The following is a 20,588-nucleotide window of genomic DNA, read 5'->3' as shown; positions in this document are numbered from 1 at the left end:
CACCTCATGCGAAGAGTTGACTCATTGGAAAAGACTCTGATGCTGGGAGGGATTGGGGGCAGGAGGAGAAGGGGACGACAGAGGATGGGATGGCTGGATGGCATCACTGACTCGATGGACGTGAGTCTGAGTGAACTCCGGGAGATGGTGATGGACAGGGAGGCCTGGCGTGCTGCGATTCATGGGGTCGCAAAGTCGGACACGACTGAGCGACTGAACTGAACTGAACTGATACAAATCTGATTTGTTTCCCACTGTCTGGTTGGAATCAACCTTTCCTTAATATACAAATAACATTAGCCTCTCATCCCCGGCATTTTGGGAAATTTCCAAGAATGGTTGGTAGGCTTATATTCTCCCGATTACCTCTCATTCTGAATTACTGCTCCCGCTGAATTCTTCATTCCTCTTCTTGTTTGCTCATCACTTGTTGTGGCTACTCTTTCCCTACCACTTCTGATGGCAGACAAGGCTGCCTTTACGAAGAGTACCACTAACATAAATATATAGCAGGGACTTCCTCCAGGCATGAGCTCACACAGAGAGACTAGAGCACAAAATCTAAAAAAATTTTTTTACTTCACTGTACTTATCTCACTGCTTCATTATCCACAGCACAGATTTTTATTCAGATTCCTTTTCCCCAAAGAGCTCCCACTATTAGAGTCAGGCCCTCTCTCTTCTCTCTAGAATATTTTTTCCCCTCTCTCTCTTTATATAATGTATATACTTCCTGCCATGTGGAAGGGGTGAGATGTGATGGTTATCATGACTAAACATGCCTCTAGTTGTAAAAGAAATGATCTGTATAACAGAATTTCTCCCCTCCTCCTAACTTTGAATTGTAAATCTCTATGTATAATATCATCACTTTACATTTTATTAGTATTATCTTTTTTTTTTTCCTTTGTAAGCTTTTCCTGAGAAGTGACTATATCTGTTAAAAATATTTCCAGGCATATCTGAGCCAACACCAATTCCAGATACAATTTTTTTGGTGGGAGGAGTGAGGGAGATGATATAATTAAAAAGGGTAATAAAACTGTGAAATTATTCACTGAGAAAAGTTATACATTTTCTTAAAGTGCTAGAAATTTTATTGAATTTTTAAAGGACAGTTTTGAAAATGTCATTCTAAACTTGTACTAAAGAAAGGTTAAGGTTGGTATATGCTACATGTATGATGTGTGTATCTGTGTGTGTACATGTATAATGTATGGCTATTTATATATGTGTGTAAACATGTGCTAAGATGCTCCTCCACTTCTCTGTCATTTTTGTCCTTTAGTACTGCTATGACTTTTCTCTTTAAATTTGATAGAAATCTAAAAATACTTTCTCAAGAAAAGGAAGGAGGAATTTCTGAAATTTTTTATTAATTTTACCTACATAGCCTCCAAATTCTGGTTTCTATTTGTATGTGTCTTTACTCCATTTCCTTTTCTTTTTTTCAGCTGTTCTCCCTTTCCTCTTGTCTCTCCAGACCTATGTATTTATTTATTTTTACTTTCACATACTGAGGTATTTTTTGCAGACTGCCCTGCAGTCTGACAGTGTGCCCTTTGATGTATTCTGAGCTGCTTTTCCAAAAAAAACTATGACATATAAAATCCCTCCTTTCCTTCCTGTGTGAACATTTGACATAAAAACCAAACAGTCTGCTTTCTGCTGCTGCACATCCCAGGAATGGGACCTGTGTTGCTCACTGCCTATCTCACCTTTCATGCCCCAGGAGGTACCTCAGCTGCTCCAGGGAGTGGCTGATCCTGAGAGAGTTGCTGATGGTGGGCAGTGTTCCCTAGACGTACGGAGCCCCGCTTTGGTCCCTCCAGAGAAACCACTTGCATTTGTTCACTCCATGACAGTGAAGGATGGCAGGCATGGAGGCCACCTGGCTTCCTAGCATCCTGAGTCTGAACACTCAGCATGAACCTTGCCTCTCCATATATTTTTTGCACACCCACTTCAATGCACAGTATTTCACATTACACAGAAGGATTCACACAGGCTTTGACACAAAACTTCAGGATTTCTGTGGAACCAGAGAGCAAAGTTTCTGTGAGTTTTGAAGCCTTACCCTTGACACCTTTATTTCATTTAGAACTGAGTCGGGGAGATCCCCTGGAGAAGGAAATGGCAACCTATTCCAGTATTATTTCCTGGGAAATCCCATGGACAGATCAGGCTGGTGGGCTACAGTCCATGGGGCCACAAAAGAGTCAGACACGACTAAATTAAAAAAAATAATCCAAATGACAAAATGTAACAACTAAAACAAAAAACTTATTTTCTTTAAAATTTTATTGTCCTTAATCAACTCCCTTTCTTGACCTCTGAGTATTATTATATAAGTAAGTTTACCCAGCACTCTAAATTAGTGACTATACCGATGCTGAAAATCTGCATCAAGGAGATAGCAAGTTATTTTTAAGTTACATAGAGGCCACACTCAGTACAGTAAGTCCCCTAGGAATGAGTTCTGTTCAGAAAGCACATTCGTAAGTCCAGTTTGTTTGTAAATCCAACAAGGTTAGCCGAGGTACTCAACTAACACAATTGGCTATTACATATTGTATTGTAATAGGTTTATAATTCTTTTCACACAAATAATACATTAAAAAACACAAAATAAACATATTTAATCTTACAGGACAGTACCTTGAAAAGTATAGCAGTACAGTACAACCGCTGGCAGACAGGAGCTGGCATTGAGTGAACAGGCAAGAAGAGTTACTAACTAGAGGAAGGAGAGGTGGTGGGAGATGGTGGGGCTGAAGGATCGTCAGCAAGAGGAGATGGAGGTCAAGCTGCAATTTCATTCACACCTGATGTTGATGGCAAAAGTTCCGTTTCCTTGCTGGATTCAATTCTGTCTGTCCTCTTATAAAAATGATCCAGTGATGTTGGGTAGTAGCTCTTTTTTTTTTCTTGTCATAGATGACATTCTGGGCTTGAAATAAAGATACTGTATTACTGTACTCTGTACAGCTCTGTACAGCAAAGTACACAAAAGCATGATCACCTGTAGAGGATGTAGCACGTTGCAATGTACACCGGGCACATGGGCTAACTTACATGATTGGACATGTGAATGCAGATTTGCATCTTTGAAAGTTTGCAGCTCGAAGTTGCGTATGCAGGGAACTTACTGTAAATGAAATGTCCTAATTCAGCCATTGGCATGCAGCAGACATGGGCAGCACTAGTCCCATGAGTCAAAGACAACACAGAGGATTCTTTCCCTATGAACAACTCAAGTCTCTTCACCTGCTGGGCTCTAGACCTGTTCATACTTTCAATTCATGATAAAGAAATATGGAATTAAGTTTACCATTATAATCCGAGGTAGCTCCTTAAACTCTTAACAGTGCATCTAAACTGAAATTGTTGGCTATACCAGCAGACTCATAGATGACTGTCAAACTACTTGGAGTCACTAAAGGAAATGACTTAAAATGATAAGAAAAGATAAAAGTTATCCCAAAATACAAATTAGGTTTAGCAGAGGACAGTAGAAGAAAAACTTATTTTATCTACATTTGGATAATGGTTAATGGAGTAACTATGGAATTAATGAAACCAGATTCAAAGCCTATCTCTGCCAGTCATGTGCCCCCATTCAGAAGTTAATCTCTGTAAAGATCCCTTACCTGTAAAGGGAGTAGAATAGTTCTGTGGAAATAAATGAAGGCCTACCAAATGAGAATAAACAAAGTCTATTTATTCTGAGCTGGCAATAGCTAGAAAGTAAACAACTGTCACCTGCATTTTGGCACAGACTCAGAAGCAGGTGCAGGAGCCAGGAAGACATTATAGTAGAAAAAGGGAAGCTGCAGTTGTGCCCTGACTGGAGGCTATTGGGGAGTCTGTAGGCCGACTCGCTAGGAGTGGGGCATTCTGCATGATTGATTAATGCTATGTATTTGGCTCTCTCTGGTTGGTGCTAAGTGGAAGGAGGGACAGAAAATTAGAGGAACTGTTGATTATGAATCAAGCCCTGACTCTTTGGGGCCAACTGTTAGAGAAGTTATTGTTCAGCTTCCTGGATTGTCCTTAGAGATAGCAATTTGACCTTCTAAAAATCTGACTTCTAGTTGGCTGGCTTTCCAGGTTCTTTGTTATAGATAAATGGTTGGGCTCCTGGGCAGGTTGCTGCAGGTTATGAGTCAAAGTTCTATTTTTTTAATATATTCTGGCCATGGTCCATTGGGGTATTCAGTTTCTCAGTTGTACCCACGAATGGCATTTGTCACAAGGGGACCACATAGCAGACACTCAATAAATAGAAACTCAGTCTCTGCAAGTGTTTGAAACCAGTGCTGTCTGGTGCATGTTCCTTGATGTCAGTGTTAGGTAGATGTGGGAGAACTCAGATGATGCTGGCATAAGAAGGTCCTTCTCTGGAGAGTTATGTCAGAGTTGGCAGGTACTTTTATCACTTGTGGGCAAAACATCTATGAATACCTTAGGAGGACCTAAAAGCTGTACATTCCAAGCTGTACAGCCCAAAAGGAACTCCAGGATCCTAACAGGTCTCTAAATTCATCCCGGGTTTAAGATGTGTTCTGGGGAAGCCATTGAGCTTAAAGACACTTGGGACTGTTAACAGTTCAATAATAAAAACACTCTCATTTGAAGAGAGACGTATTCTGAACAGGTGGGTGTCATGTCCGTCCTCATATCCCCAACATCTGGCACAATACCCGGAACACCGTACACACTTATTCAGCAGCTGAATGAATGGATAAATTTCTCAACTTAGATCAAGTAGCTATTGCAAAGATAGTAGGGGGTCACCTTGCCTGTAATTTCCTATGTAATTTAGATATTCCTTATGTTTTATTCTTGACTAGAACCCTTAAACTCTGATTGAACTAAAAATAATCAGATCATTGATTACATAACTTACAATGATAGAAAAAAATCGTTTTGGTCACTTTTTGGTCACTTTCTTCCCCACAAATGCTGAATTCTGGAAAGAATGTGCCAATGAACACACTAAATGGAATTTAAAATCCCTGTTCAGTGAACTGAAGTAGCTTAAAGTAGCTTATTAGTGACCTAATTAGTCACTTATTAGTGACTTAAAGTAGCTTATTAGTGTCCATGTGAAATGGTGCCTAATTTGAACTTTAAATGCTAAACTTATTCAAATGATTTCACAAAAATATATTCCAAGACAGTTGGTTCACACAGCCTCTTGGGAACTGTTCATCTCAAAGTGACAGGCAGAACAACTTGCATTTTGTGTGGCAGAGTCCCCAGAGACCAGGATTTCAGACATAAGAACCTAAATTACCGTCCAGCCATTATTAGTGTGCACTTCATCCTCCACACATCAATTTGTTCATTGATTCATCACTTAAATAACGTTGATTGAGCACCTTGAGTTTACTAGGCACTAGAGATAAACAGTGAAGCCACTGTCCTTAAAGAGTTCAAGGGTATGATATAAAATCAATGATGAACATAAATGCAGCTGGAGTCAAGAGCAGACTGAATTTATTCATTCAATTATAGTATCTGGAGCACACAATGATGACTAAGATTTCTGCCCTAGAAGAACTCTCGTTCCTGTACAGCAGAAAATTCACATACACAAATATGAGAGTGAGAACATGGTTACTTAGTAAGATAAAAAAACAAAATATCCTTGCAGTGTTTCTACCATTTATCCCTTCCCTTCCAGCCTCATTGACCCAACAGTAAAATGTGTCAGGTTTTGTCCAACCTTTCTTTAAATTAAATCCACCCCCCCCAAAAAAATATTCCCATTTTATAAATGAAAAACCAGCATCTAGTGATGTCTAAATCACTTACTTAAAGTCATGGCTGGTAAATAGTGGAAATTGAAACTCACATCTCACCTATTTCGATGTTATTACTCCGCTAATTATATTCAAGTTTTCCGCATATAACCAGTGGAAGGATCCCACCCAGATCTACTGAGTCAGAATGGGAAGGGGGGTGGGGTGGAGAGGAGACTGGATCTGCAGTTTGAATAAAGAATACCATGTGAGAACTGTACTGTCTTGCCCCTCATTGAACTCTTCCTTACCTTCAGCCATTGAAATAGATTGGACCATTGAAACAGACTCCATTCTCAGACCCTCTTGTGGTTATAAGTCCCTTGTTTAAAGTCTTCTGCCCTTGTAGAGACCTACCTCTTTATCTGGGTACTGATTTTCCCACAATCTGTTGTCAGCTACTCTTTTGGCCAAGGATCCCTTGAATTCTTTTTAGGTATTATCTCCTACAGCCATGCTAGTGTGCTCTTAATGTAAATATCAGACTTTCTCACGTCCCTTTGCTGTATTATCATCACTACCTTAAATACCTTCTGAATTGCTGCATCTCCTATCATACACTTTATTTAAAAACCAATTCCACAGTACATAAATGATTTACTGTTCACCCTCAAAAGAAGTAAAAACTCCTTCCTAAAGTCATCTTAATATTTTATATTATTGTATATGAATAACATATAGTATCTTATACTTCATATAGTATTATATCTATGCCAGACTTTGCCTTTTACCATCATGGTATATGAATTCATTTCCTGGTTGAATTCAGGCCCTTAGAAGATAGGCCAGAGTCCAGACTCAGGAGTTCTTTTGTTTGGGTTTTTTGGTCATGCCTCATGGCAGGTACGGAGAAGGCAATGGCACCCCACTCCAGTACTCTTGCCTGGAAAATCTCATGGATGGAGGAGCCTGGTAGGCTGCAGTCCATGGGGTCATTAAGAGTCAGACACGACTGAGCGACTTCATTTTCACTTCCACTTTCATGCACTGGAGAAGGAAATGGCAACCCACTCCAGTGTTCTTGCCTGGAGAATCCCAGGGACGGGAGAGCCTGGTGGGCTGCCATCTATGGGGTCACAGAGTCGGACATGACTGAAGCGACTTAGCAGCAGCAGCAGCAGCATGGCGGGTATGTAGGATCTTAGTTCCTTGACCAGGGATCAGACCTGTTTCTCCTGCAGTGGAAGCCCAGATTCTTAACCACTAGACTATCAGGGAAGTCCTCAGAAATTCTTGTATCTTCCCCTTTGCCCCACATCATTATCATAACTTAAGGTAGGGTACATAGAATTCAAAAGGAAATAAAAATTCATTTTTAATTGAAAAGTACACATTAATGTGTACTAGATACAAAATGGTTAATAAAAAATTGCATTGGCCTATAAATGCTGAAATAATGGTTCTAATTTAGAACTAGATGGCAGAGGTTAGTCTGTGAAATAGCAGCTTAAAAGATATGAAAAATATTCTATCCCTGTCCATGGTAAAATGAACAGAGTGGATTTTACAAGTCCTGTACATACTATGAAAAGCATATGAAACATAGGCTATTTGATTGGATAGTATATGTTAATCAGCATGATAAAGGAGTTCGGTGTTATTCACTCAATCATGTCCAGCTCTTTGCAACCCCATGGGCTATAGCCTGCCAGGCTCCTCTGTCCACGGGATTCTTCAGGCAAGATACTGGAGTGGGTTGCCATTCCTTTCTTTAGGGGATCTTCCTGACCAGGAATTGAACCCAGGTCTCCTGCATTATAGGCAGATTCTTTACCATCTGAGCCACAGTGATTTAAATAACATAGAAACTGGAGAAGGAAACAGAGTGCTTTTATTTCTTTTATTTATTTATTTATTTTAATTGGAGGCTGGTTACTTTACAATATCATGGTGGCTTTTGCCATACATTCACGTGAATCAGCCCTGGGTGTACATGTGTTCTCCATCCTGAACCCTCCTCCCTCCCTCCCCATCCCATCCCTAAGGGTCATCCCAGTGCACCAGCCCTGAGCACCCTGTCTCATGCACTGAACCTGGACTGGTGATCTGTTTCACATATGATAATATACATGTTTCAATGCTATTCTCACAAATTATCCCACCCTCGCCTTCTCCCACAGAGTCCAAAAGTCTGTTCTTTACATCTGTGTCTCTTTTGCTGTCTGGCATATAGGGTCATCATTACCATCTTTCTAAATTCCATATATATGTGTTAATATATTGTATTGGTGTTTTTCTTTCTGATTTACTTCGCTCTGTATAATAGGCTCCAGTTTCATCCACCTCATTAGAATTGATTCAAATGCTTCTTTTTAATAGTTGCATAATATTCCATTGTGTATATGTACTACAGCTTTCTTATCCATTCATCTGCCAAAGGACATGAGGTTGCTTCCATGTCCAGCTATTGTAAACAGTGCTGTGATGAACATCGGGGTACATGGGTCTCTTTCAATTTTGGGTTCCCCGGTGTGTATACCCAGCAGTGGGATTGCTGGGTTGTATGGCAATCTTGAGAAAGAAGAATGGAACTGCTGGAATCAACCTGCCTGACTACAAAGCTACAGTCATAAAGACAGTATGGTACTGGCTTTTATTTCTTTGTTCAAGTTACCATCGAAGAGTCTGCATAAGAATTTGCCCCAAATGCAGCTTTTATGGATGGTGTCTGTCTGATAGCTTGTACTCTGTTGTATAAAACCTGTATTTTTCTTCTCATGTTTTATAGCTACTACCCATGGCTTAGTACAAATATGAAGTATATGATTTTTTCACATCTCTAAGTACATTCTCTTAAAGACAAGTACCTAAAATCTTTGTGATAAAATTCATTGCACATTGTCAGAGAAAAATAGGAGTGCTGTTTGTGACTTATTGTTCTCCTGACGTGGGATAAATTCCTATGGAGAGAATTGTAAAAGAGAAAGTGTTAGCTTTACTTCAGAACTTAGTTCTTCATGAAGCCCTAGCTGTGTATTTCAAAATGCATAGGATAATCACCTTTATTCAGATGTTTCCTGTCAACTTATTGGCACAGGTTATGATCAGGAGCTTCAGTGAAGAAATAAGGATTTCTGATTTAGTGTATCATATCAATGTATGTATAATCAACTAACCTTTATATTAACCTTTAAGAAAGATATAATTTACCACAAGGTTCAAGAGTAGTTGAATTCAGTCACATCTTTAGGGTCCACTCTTAACTGTAGATCTCTTGCTATTTCTATCTGCAGCTCCTTCCTCCACTGAAGCTTCAAACTCCTCATTATCCTTTAGGGTTGGAATCAGATTCTTCCGAACTATTTTTAGTGTTGAGATTTTTACCTCCTCCCATGAATCACAAATGTTTTTGATGGCATCTAGGATGATGAATTCTTTCCAGAAGGTTTTCAGCTTATGTTGCCCAGATCCATCAGCGTAATCACTGTCTATGGCAGTTATAACCTTCAGTTCAGTTCACTTCAGCCCCTCAGTCATGTCTGACTCTGCAACCCCACAGACTGCAGCACGCCAAGCTTCCCTGTTCATCACCAACTCCCAAAGCTTACTCAAACTCATGTCCATTGAGTCGGTGATGCCATCCAAGCATCTCATCCTCTGTTGTCCCCTTCTCCTGCCTTGAATTTTTCCCAGCATCAGGGTCTTTTCCAGTGAGTCAGTTCTTCACATCAGGTGGCCAAAGCATTGGAGTTTCAGCTTCAGCATCAGTCCTTCCATTGAACACTCAGGACTGATTTCCTTTAGGGTTGACTGGTTTGATCTCCTTGCAGTCCAGGGGATTCTCAAGAGTCTTCTCCAACACCACAGTTCCAAAGCATCAATTCTTCAGTGCCCAGCTTTCTTTATAGTCCAGCTCTCACATCCATACATGACTACTGGCAAAACCATAGCTTTGACTAAACAGACTTTTGTCGGCAAAGTAATGTTTCTGCTTTTTAATATGCTATCTAGGTTAGTCATAGCCTTTCTTCCAAGGAGCAAGCGTCTTTTAATTTCATGGTTACAGTCACCTTCTGCAGTGATTTTGGAGCCCAAGAAAATATAGAAAATCTATGTCATGTCATCCCCTAAAAGAAATAGTCTTTAATTCTAAGCAGAACATGAAAAAGTGTGTTGGTTTACTACTCATTTGGTTAGGTTCCTTTTTCCATTGGGTTAATAGATCAACCATTCTTTTATTCATAACCCAACTCAATTTTTACTTCAAGAGGAAATAGGAAGCATCAAGATTTACATTTGATTGTGATTCTCTTGGTATGATTTTGGAATCATCACATGCTGACTGATGTTTATTTACCTATAAACAATAGTAACAATATCATGTACTTTTATAATACTTTACCATTTAGCAAGAGTGTTTGCATATTACTTATCCACACTTAACAGGGTATAGCACCACAGTAGGTACAACATACATCTATTGAATCAATTATGATGAAGTGATGTTTTAAAATTATATCTTTCTCCTTTTTTTATATCTGTTAAAATTGCAAGGTTTTGTTCTTTTTTTTTTTTAAGACTTCCTAAGGAGTTAAGAAGAAGCAAACTAGGAAGAATGTGTTGAGGTGATTGCTAAGTTTTGTGTTTTTAAGCCAGTCTGGAACATCCTTCCCCAGCTGGGATGGCTTCCAAATTGGTTTCTCTTGATGATGGAGCATTGCTAATTGAATTAGTGAGGCCTGTGCCTCAACGCCCCTGGGGGTTATTAATTCCTCCATCAAGATCTTAAAAGTGATGAAAACTTTTCTTTCACTAAGTTCTTGACAAACAGATATGTAACTTATATATGGATTTTTTTCATAGAGACAGCATATTTAATTTTCCTGATTTGTACTAAAATAAAATCATACTTTTTTCTGGGGGGAAGGGAGCTTTTTTCTCTTCCTCTTTTACATAGATGGATATCCAAGGAACTAAGACTAGATGACTTCCCTGTTTTACTTAGGAGATCTGACCCAAGTAAGAAACTATTTGATTATGCAAACATTCCTAGTCCTTCCAGATGTCACTTTTCTCTTTACATTATTTTAAAATATAGTGTTATATATTGTGTTTGGTTAGAAATTTACTGATTTCTTTAAAATTGTTTTTAAGCTGTTGAGAAAGCATAGCAATTTGTATATTTCCTTTTCTCATGTAAAAGATATTCCTTGACTCAGAAATTGGAAATCATTGCCTTTCATAGCTATTTCTTTTTGCCCTGGCTTTTGTGCCTCTGTGAGTGTGAATAGAATGGACTTGGGCAGTGTAACTCATGTAAAGCCATGGGCTCTGTGCTGTGCTGTGCTTAGTCACTCAGTCATATCTGCTCTATGTCATCCCATGGACTGAGTGTAGCCTGCCAGGCACCTCTATCCATGAGGATTTTCAAGGTATGAATACTGGGGTGGGTCGCCACGCCCTCCTCCAGGAGATCTTCCCAACCCAGGTCTCCCCCATTGCAGGCAGATTCTTTACCAGCTGAACTACAGGGAAGCCCCCATAGGCTCTGACTAGAATTTAATTAGAGCCCTTTTAACACTGTTGTCCTTTCACTTATAAGATGAATATTTTGGGGGGATTTAATATGCAGATAGTGATTATGGTTAACAGTACTGTATTATATATTTAAAAGTTGCTAAGAGAACAGATTTGGAAATGTTCTCACCACAAAAAAGGTAATTATGTGAGGCTAAGGATGGTGTTAGCTAACACAATGAGGTTAATTATTTGATACATTTGTAAGTGTATCAGATCAGAACATTTGTATGCCTTAAATTTACACAGTATTATATTTCAACTGTATCTCAATAAAGCTGAGAGGAGGTAGGGGAAGAATTATGTATTCCTGAGAATAGAATTTTATGAATCCTGATAAGGTGGAATATACATTTACTTAAGATCCAAATAAATACAAAATCAATTAAGAGACCAGCAGGATGGACTACAGATTGGGCTGCAGAAGCCCATGGATGGAAGAGATTGAAATAGGCTATGAGACTTGTAGGTTCAGTGACTTATATATGGGTTTTTAAGGCTTGAATTATTGAGACCTCTGTTGGCTATCATAAAAGATCTGTCCATATTTTCACAAATGTATGAAAATCAAGAACAAGTATCCCACCTCTGTGCCGCAAAGGTGGAACATTGTGACAGATATATTTGTTCCATTATAGAGTTTTACTCCAGGATGGAAAAGGTAGATATAGATTATTGTTGTGTGACTTTACACACTTAACCAAAAATGTTCATGTCACTGTCCATGCGTGTTTGTGTGTGTTGGTCTGCTCAAGTTGCTGTAAGAAAACCACAAACTGGATGTCTTAAACCGCAGATGTTAATTTCTCATGGTTCTGAAGACTGGAAGTCCATGATCAAGGTGCCGGTAAATTCAGCTTCTAGTGGAGCTCTCTTCTTAGCTTGGAGACAACTGCCGTCTCACTGTGCCCTTATGTGGCCTTTCCTTGTGCCCGTTGCAGGAGAAACTGTTCTCTGGTGCCCCCTCCTCTGCTTATCGGGAAACTAGTCCTATCCAATGTGTGCCTCATTCTTGTGATCTCATTTAACTTGAAATACCTCTCAAAGGCCTGGTCTCCAAATACCATGACATTAAAGACAGGGGCTTCAACATATGAATTTGGAGGGGACACAGTTCAGTCCATAACACTGTAATGTCAGTTGAGCCACACCTTTAAAAACACTTTAAATACATCTTTTTTTTTCGAAAATGTAGTTTCATTTTATTTATTTATTTTTTTAAATCTTATTTTATTTTTTTTTAATTTTTATTTTTACTTTATTTTACTTTACAATACTATATTGGTTTTGCCATACATTGACATGAATCCACCACAGGTGTACATGCGTTCAAGGAAGTTTGCTTTGCAAGTTTCTTTGTGTTTCTAGTGCCCACAAAAAAGAAACTATAAAAATGCCAGCTGCTATTGCTTCCTAAGCACTTTTTGAAAGTATTTATTATTTAATATTTATCATTAAATGCCCTTTTAAATCATGGGGAAAATTACAGACATGAAGCAGAAGTCTTTATCATTAATCCCATCACACTGTTATACAATCACTGTTATTTATTTCCTTCAATCTTTCAACAGGGATTTGTGATAAACATTATGATGTCTTTATGAGTTCTTGTTCTCCTTTGTTTTCATTGAATATTATTTTACAAGTGCATTTCCTTAATTCAGATAGTTACTGAAAGAATTTCAGTGTTTGATTTTGATGAAGCAGACCAACTTTCATTTACTGAGTTTTACAAGATTTTTTTTCAATGGACTAGCCTTGCCCAGTGAACTAGTACTCCTGCCTGAAAAATCCCATGGATCGAGGAGCCTGGTGGGCTACAGTCCATGGGGTCACCAAGAGTCGGACACACCTGAGCGACTTCACTTTCTACTTTCATGCACTGGAGAAGGAAATGGCAACACACTCCAGTGTTCTTGCCTGGAGAATCCCAGGGATGGGGGAGCCTGGTGGACTACCGTCTATGGGGTCGCACAGAGTTGGACACGACTGAAGTGACTTAGCAGCAGCAGCAGCAACAGCAGCAGCCTATGGGTTGTCAACTAAAACCCCACTTGCCTACATGAGATCTCTCCTATTAAACAACATACTTGAATCTTCAAAAAAAGGCAACAGAACTACCAGTAGATGAGACTGATTTGATTGTTCATAGAATTATTACTATTCAGCAACCAATACTAAATAGCTTTATGTTTCTCAGTCAATCTCAAGCTGGTCTGATTGTCATTCTTTCTTAAATGTTCCCAAATAGGTCTAGATGAATGAAGTTGAGAGGCTCAATCTGTGCGAAAGGTGGGATTAGTAGTCTAATTTATAGCACAGAGGGGCTGCCCAGGTGGTGCTAGTGGTAAAGAACACACTTGCCAATGCAAGGTAGGGGTAAGAGATGCAGGTTCAACTGCTAGGTGAAGATCCCCTGAAGGAGGGCACAGGAACCCACTCCAGTATTCTTGCCTAGGAAATTGCACGGACAGAGGAGCCTAGCGGGCTATAGTCCATAAGGTCACAAAGAGTTGGACATGACTGAGGCGACTTAGCACACATGCACTCATAGCACAGAGACTGAAGGGAATTTGGTTAAATAAAAAGCAGAGGATCTTTATCTGGAGTAACCTTCCTTCATCTTCATTTTGAGTTCAATCAAGATTAACCACATGTGTAATTTGCTTGGGTAAATGTAATTAATTGTGAATGATTCAATATAGATAAAATAGAATGTAAAAGTGGATTATATTTCTACTTAGCTTCACAAATAGAAATTTAAGCTTTGAATTTTGACCTTTTAATAGGATGGACAGAATATTATAAACTGAGAAATTTTAAAAGTACTACTAAGCAGTGGCTCTCTGAAAGGGGAGGCAAGTTTTCCCCCAGGAGCCCAGTTAGCAAAGTCTAGAGACATTTTGGGGTTCCCTGGTGGCTCAATCAGTAAAGAATCTGCCTGCAATGCAGGAGACTCGGGTTTAATTCCTGAGTCGGGAAGATCCCCTGGAGAAGGGCATGGCAATCCACTCCGGTATTCTTGCCAGAAAAATCGCATGGACAGAGGAATCTGATGGGCTACAGACCATAGGGTCACAAACAGTTGGATATAACTGAAGTGACTGAGCACGCATGCAGAGACATGTCAGACTATCACATCTGGCTGGGGACAGAAGGATGTTATGACCCTCTAGTGAGTAGAGGCCAGGGTGCTGGTAAACACTCCATATTGTCCTGGAGAGCCTGCACAACAAATATTTATCTCTCCCAAAATGTTAATACTGCAAAAAAAAAAAAAAAAAAAAAACCTTGACAAAGTATGATTCCTGAGAGGCAAAACACCTGTTTCTTTTAAAAAAATTTTTCCTTTCAAGGGCTACCAAGAAATATGGATTGTCTACCTTAAACGCTTTCTTGAATCTTAAGTTTTTTATTTTCCAGAGAAACCACCCAAAGAATAAAGTCCCCATATGCTTAAACCTGCAAAAAATGTTTAACTTGGCACAACTGTTTGTGATTCAATATTGTAACAGACATTCTCTAGAAATGAGAACAGCCTCACTTCTAGAAAACAGAAGGAGAGTGATAACTATGGAATCCCACTCATTACCATGGAGAGCTGGTGATCTTAAGGAGAAAAAATGCCCCAGAATATAGGAAGGAAGAATCTAAGCTGCATAAGGCCTGTTCACTATTAGTCCCAGTGCCTGGACAGTGCCTGGAACATGTAGACAGTCATTAAAAATGTATCGGCTGACTCTCATGTCAGCCTTGTCAGCCTATTTGTTATTCAGCCTTGCATTATACCGGCTGGTTCAGATATTGTCAAAGTAGTTTATGCTTCTCACAAACTATGTTATAAGCATGAGGAATAGGAAAGTGGCCTTTGTTCTCTGCATTAGTAATCTGACACTATATGAAAGGTAAGCCATGTTCTAAACATGTTCTTCCTTCTAGAGTTATATATCTTCCATTTCTGAATGTAAAATTATTTTAATTTTTGAAACAATTTAATTGTTTTTTAAATTATGTGTATGGGGATATAAGATGTTATTGGAGGAAGCTGAAAGAAGGGTACACAGACCTTTCTGCACTCTATTTTTAAAATGTGTTTTTGAAGCACTTATTTGTTTACTTGGCTGTGCTGGGTCTTAGCTGCAGCATGTGGGATCTTTAGCTGTGTCATGTGAACTCCTTCTTGCAGTGTATGGGATCTAGTTCCCTAACCAGGGATTGAACCTGAGGGCACCTGATTGAGAGCATGAGTCTTAGCCCCTGAATCACCAGGGAAGTTCTGAAACAATCTAATTTTTTTAATAAATTATATTGCGCTCAGTCGTTCAGTCCTGTCCAACTCTTTGTGACCCCCTGGACTGTAGCCCACCAGGCTCCTCTGTCCATGGGGATCCTCCAGGCAAGAATACTACAGTGGATTGCCATGCCCTCCTCCAGGGGATCAACTCAACCCAGTGATCGAAGCCAGGTCTCCCACATTGCAGGTGGATCTTTACTGTCTGAGCCACCAGGGAAGTCCAAATGAATTATATCAAGAATTAGCAATTCCTGGACCTTGCTGATCTATGACATGTAAACTGGGGCTTCCAGGGCCAATTTTTATATGGTAGTTTCTGGGTTCAATAACCAAGCCAATAGCTTGAAAGCAGAAGCAAAAGTTTAAAGAAACAACTCTGATGCAGGTTTGATTTGACATTTTTCAGAATCACTTGCTTTAATTGGAGTCTTGACCACTACTCCCCTGCCACCTGCTTTTGCCAATTGGATACTGAGTGCCAGAAGATACTGGCTTATGCTTTGTTTTCCTCTCAGAGCACTCATTATACTGTGTTATGGTTTTTGTTGTGTTTGAGAAATACTTGGACTGTGGGCAGAGCAGGCACATTCCATTCTTAGAGGACACATGAAGTTTTCCTTTGTCCCACAAGAAATTGGTTCATCAGAGATATGCAACCTGCTCTCTAAAGTTTTTCCTCACACATTGCAAACTTGTCTGGGACCAAAAATCTTAACAGTATCTTTACATTTCTAGAAAATATGACTCCACTAAAGCACACATTATTACAAAACAAGCACATAACATCTTCAGAACCAGTGAGGTTGGGAAGTTGCACTTTCCAAATTCAGTTTCCCATCTATATTTTCCTGCCAACCATGCTCATTTATGCCTAATAACATAACCATTTTTATATGTAAAGGAGTTGGAAAGATTTATCATTAAGCACAGTTGCATTTAGGGAAAGCACTTTATTTGGCTTGATGATTGAGTATAAATTATCTCCTCATATTTCCAAAAGAAGGTATATAAAATACATGTCAAAAGGAAAAGCCAGGAACCTTTCATTAAGATGAAAAATGTGGAAGCAATGACAATACTAATGGACAGTACTAGAGGTAAGTTGTATTTTTTAAGTGTTTTACATGTATTCATTCACATAATTCTTACCACAGCACTAGTAACTGGATACTTTATCCCCATTTTAATGATGAACAGACTGCAGCACTGAGAGATTAATAATTTGCCTGAGATGACACACCTCGTAAATGGTAGATCTGGGAATTGATTTTAGACAGTCTTGCTTAGAATCTGAATGCTAAACTAGAATATGTGCTGTCTTCCAAACTTGATGACATCACTCTTCTGAGCTTCAAGGCAAGCAAGGCAAGAATATTCAATACTTTCCTCGCATGCTACATTCTTGAGAAAATAATTGGATAGACTGTAATATGAGCAACCTTATGTAACATGACAAAAAGTATCTTTCATTGTTCTTTTGCACAAGGTCCAAATGCGTTCTTCAAAATAATTCTCATATCAATCTTTAATAAACAGAATTTAAATAACTCAGTGAATATAGCTAATATTTGAAATCCGCAATGGTCCCGAAAGTGAATGACATTGATGATTGTGACTTTTGTCATTGATCCTTATTATATTTATGTTTGTAACAGTCTGTAATTAACTTGTCAGTGTATTTATTTATCAGTATATCCCTGGCCTCCTCTGCTTGAGCGACAGCAAGAATTTATTTGCTTTATCCAACTGTTTATCTTAAGAACTTAGAGTCTGGCATAGCAGGTGCACAGAATTATTTGAAATCCATCAATGAATGAATCCTCCATAGGCAAAGAGTTCTGCCCAAGAACATAGACTCAAGATGCTCAAAAGTATAAATTACAACTATAATTTATACCATATTGAACAATAATTTATACCAATTTGGACCATAAAGGAGGCTGAGCACCAAAGATTTGATGTTTTCAAATTGTGGTGCTTGAGAAGACTCTTGAGAATCCCGTAAACAGCAAGAAGATCAAACCAGTCAATCCTAATGGAAATCAACCCTGAATATTCACTGAAAGGACTAATGCTGAAGATGAAGCTCCAATATTTTGGCCAGCTGATGTGAAGAGCCAATGCATTGGAAAAGACCCTGATGCTGGGAAAAATTGAAAGCATGAGGAGAAGGGAGTGACAGAGGATGAGATGGTTGGATAGTATCACCAACTCATGGACCTGAGTTTAAGCAAACTCCTAGGGGGAAGGACATGAAGGACAGGGAAGGACAGGGAAGCCTGGCATACTGCAGTTCATGGCGTTGCAAAGTCAGACACGACTTAGTGACTGAAAAACAGCATGAAAAGTCATTATTTGTTACGGAGTCACTGGAGTTAACTTGGCTAGAGCTAAAGAGGCGGGGTGTTGACCTTTTCCCTTGTTTTTTGTTCTTCTTTACAAGCCTTGATGTCCGGGCCAGTCCCTGGAGTTGTGTTCCATCAGATACACACAAATGGCCAAGAATTGGCTGCAGGCAGCACAGTCAAGGACAGAAAGGAAGGTCTGCTCCCACAGTATGGCCGTGCTTCCTTCAAAGCTCCACTGCTGCCAATCAACAATCTTGAGGCCAGGCTTAAAGACCAAACACTTCTGGTTGCATTTCTATAATGTAGAGTGCATTTTCTCAGAAGTCACAGCATCCGAGTGCTGCATCTGGCATCCCACCACCAGACTTGCTCCTGGAAATAGTCAAGACTATATACTGTCACCCTGCTTATTTAACTTCTATGCAGAGTACATCATGAGAAATGCTGGGCTGGAAGAAGCGCAAGCTGGAAACAAAATTGCCAGGAGAAATATCAATAACCTCAGATATGCAGATGACACCTCCTTTATGGCAGAAAGTGAAGAGGAACTAAAAAGCCTCTTGATGAAAGTGAAAGAGGAGAGTGAAAAACTTGGCTTAGAGCTCAACATTCAGAAAACGAAGATCATGGCATCTGGTCCCATCACTTTCTGGGAAATAGATGGGGAAACAGTGGAAACAGTGTCAGACTTTTATTTTTTGGGGGGGCTCCCAAATCACTGCAGATGGTAATTGCAGCCATGAAATTAAAAGACGCTTACTCCTTGGAAGGAAAGTTATGACCAACCTAGATAGTATATTCAAAAGCAGAGACATTACTTTGCCGACTAAGATCCACCTAGTCAAGGCTATGGCTTTTCCTGTGGTCATGTATGGATGTGAGAGTTGGACTTTGAAGAAAGCTGAGTGCCAAAGAATTGATGCTTTTGAACTGTGGTGTTGGAGAAGACTCTTGAGTGTCCCTTGGACTGCAATGAGAGCCAACCAGTCCATTCTAAAGGAGATCAGCCCTGGGATTTCTTTGGAAGGACTGAGGCTAAAGCTGAAACTCCAGTACTTTGGCCACCTCATGCAAAGAGTTGACTCATTGGAAAAGACTCTGATGCTGGGAGGAATTGGGGGCAGGAGGAGAAGGGAACGACCGAGGATGAGATGGCTGGATGGCATCACCGACTCAATAGACATGAGTTTGAATGAACTCCAGGATTTGGTGATGGACAGGGAGGCCTGGTGTGCTGCAGTCCATGGGGTCACAAAGAGTCAGACACTACTGAGCAATTGAACTGAGCTGAAATACAACTGCAACTGAGGGACTTCCGTGGCGTCCAGTGGTTAAGACTTCACCTTCCAATGCAGGGGGTGTGAGTTTAATACCTAGTCCGGAAGATAGGATCCCGCATGCCTTGCAGCCGAAAAACCAAACTGTAAAATAGAATTGATACTGTAATAAATTCAATAAAGTCTTTTAAAATGGTCCCCATCAAAAAAAAATTTTAGTGTATAGGAATGCAAGGGATTTCTGTGTGTTGATTTTATATCCTGCAACTTTACTATTTTCATTGATTAGCTCTAGTAATTTTCTGGTGGAGTCTTTAGGGTTTTCAATTTAGAGGATCATGTCATCTGAAAAGAGAGAGAGTTTTACTTATTTTTTTCCAATTTGGATTCCTTTTATTTCTTTTTCTGCTCTGATTGCTGTGGCCAAAACTTCCAAAACTATGTTGAATAGTAGTGGTGAAAGTGGGCACCCTTGACTTGTTCCTGACTTTAGGGGAAATGCTTTCAGTTTTTCACCATGGAGGATAATGTTTGCTGTGGGTTTGTATATATAGCTTTTATTATGTTGAGTTATGTTCCTTCTATTCCTGTTTTCTGGAGAGTTTTTATCATAAATGGATGTTGAATTTTGTCAAAGGCTTTCTCTGCATCTATTGAGATAATCATATGGCTTTTATTTTTCAATTTGTTAATGTGGTGTATTATATTGATTGATTTGTGGATATTGAATAATCTTGCATCCCTGGGATAAAGCCCGCTTGGTCATGGTGTATGACCTTCTTAATGTGTTGTTGTATTGGACATACACACTGAGGAAACCAGAATTGAAAGAGACACATGTACCCCAGTGTTCATCGCAGCACTGTTTATAATAGCCAGGACATGGAAGCTACCTAGATGTCCATCAGCAGATGAATGGATAAGAAAGCTGTGGTACATCTACACAGTGGAGTATTACTCAGCCATTAAAAAGAATACATTTGAATTAGTTCTAAGGAGGTGGATGAAACTGGAGCCTATTACACAGAGTGAAGTAAGCCAGAAAGAAAAACACCAATATAGTATACTAACACATATATAAGGAATTTAGAAAGATGGTAATGATAACCCTGTATGCAAGACAACAAAGAGACACAGATGTATAGAACAGTCTTTTGGACTCTGTGGGAGAGGGAGAGGGTGGGATGATTCGGGAGAATGGCATTGAAACATGTATAATGTCATATAAGAAATGAATCGCCAGTCTAGGTTCGATGCAGGATACAGGATGCTTGGGGCTGGTGCACTGGGACGACCTAGAGGGATGGTACGGGAGGGAGGAAGGAGGGGGGTTCAGGATGGAGAA

At 39.5% G+C, this 20,588-nt stretch overlaps 1 protein-coding gene across 1 annotated transcript in view; it reads left to right on the top strand.

Moving 5' to 3' along the window:
- The window catches only part of FAR2 (fatty acyl-CoA reductase 2), a 168,406-nt gene that overhangs the window by 91,382 nt on the left and 56,436 nt on the right, over nt 1–20,588 (top strand). The gene's annotated exons all lie outside the window — the stretch shown is intronic.

Source organism: Capricornis sumatraensis, chromosome 4 (assembly GCF_032405125.1).
Source record: "Capricornis sumatraensis isolate serow.1 chromosome 4, serow.2, whole genome shotgun sequence".
In the NCBI taxonomy this organism is placed as follows: Eukaryota; Metazoa; Chordata; class Mammalia; order Artiodactyla; family Bovidae; genus Capricornis; species Capricornis sumatraensis.
This window is presented reverse-complemented; position numbering and strand designations above follow the sequence as displayed.